Source organism: Nanorana parkeri, unplaced genomic scaffold (genome assembly GCF_000935625.1).
Source record: "Nanorana parkeri isolate BGI_ZX_2015 unplaced genomic scaffold, ASM93562v1 scaffold1316, whole genome shotgun sequence".
Classification (NCBI taxonomy): Eukaryota; Metazoa; Chordata; class Amphibia; order Anura; family Dicroglossidae; genus Nanorana; species Nanorana parkeri.
Window position 1 is genome coordinate 220456 of NW_017307584.1, and position 1384 is coordinate 221839.

Genomic DNA, 1384 nt, shown 5'->3' on the forward strand with positions numbered 1-1384 from the left:
GCTCATTCCTCATTCATGATCCCCCCCACGGACGCCCCTCATTAGCATGAGTCTGGGAGGACAGCGGACAGGCAGAGCCACACTCAGCCATGGATCTCTTCTCGGCTGGTATGACCCCGGCAGCTCTGCGCATCCTCGTCCTGTGCGTCACCCTCACTGCCAGGACCACCACCGTCACCCTCACTGCCAGGACCACCACCGCCACCCTCACTGCCAGGACCACCCCCGCCACCAGAGGTAAGTGCTCTCCACTCACTCACAGCCCGATGACATAGAAACATAGAAGAGTGAGCGCTCCGTCGCCTGCGACACTCTATGATGTCATAGTATATAGATGGGTGTCACTTCCTGTATACAATACACACCAGCCTGCACCTGAGAGGGAAGGACGACAACGTCCCGCTACCCGAGGTTACAGCCGGAGCCATTTATAAAACGTCATCAGAAGTGAAGAGCAGTATAAAAATGGAACGGTCGCCCAGAAGTCGTCGTTCATTACTGGAGAAACTCCGGGAGAGAAGGTGATCTCGTACTTTATCAGAGCCTCTGATGTCATGGCGGGATGCTGAGGAACCACAAGTCCCAGCACCTCTCACGTCATTTACAGCCGTGTGCAAATACCGGAGGACTACAAGTCCCAGAATGGTTAGTGTTCATCCTGCAGGTAGGTGACAATGCTCTGCAGATCTGTAGAGGGGTCAGTGATGGAATCATCTGCAGAATATATCAATACGGATCTGTCAGGGGGGAGATGGAGCAATGTTCTGCAGATCTATAGAGGGGTCAGTGATGGAATAATCTGCAGAATATTAGTACCGATCTGTCAGGGGGGAGATGGGATGGAGCAATGTTCTGCAGATCTCTAGAGGGGGCAGTGATGGAATAATCTGCAGGATATATCAATACGGATCTGTCAGGGGAGAGATGGGATGGAGCAATGTTCTGCAGATCTCTAGAGGGGGCAGTGATGGAATAATCTGCAGGATATATCAATACGGATCTGTCAGGGGAGAGATGGGATGGAGCAATGTTCTGCAGATCTATAGAGGGGTCAGTGATGGAATCATCTGCAGAATATATCAATATGGATCTGTCAGGAGGAGATGGGATGGAGCAATGCTCTGCAGATCTATAGAGGGGTCAGTGATGGAATACTCTGCAGAATATATTAGTACGGATCTGTCAGGAGGGAGATGGGACGGAGCAATGTTCTGCAGATCTATAGAGGGGTCAGTGGTGGAATAATCTGCAGGATATATCAATACGGATCTGTCAGGGGAGAGATGGGATGGAGCAATGTTCTGCAGAGATATGTGATTTGTCAGGCTGGCAGCGCTCTGTCTCTGGGGGGGGGGGACCCCGCTGGTAATAACCATGGTGCCGG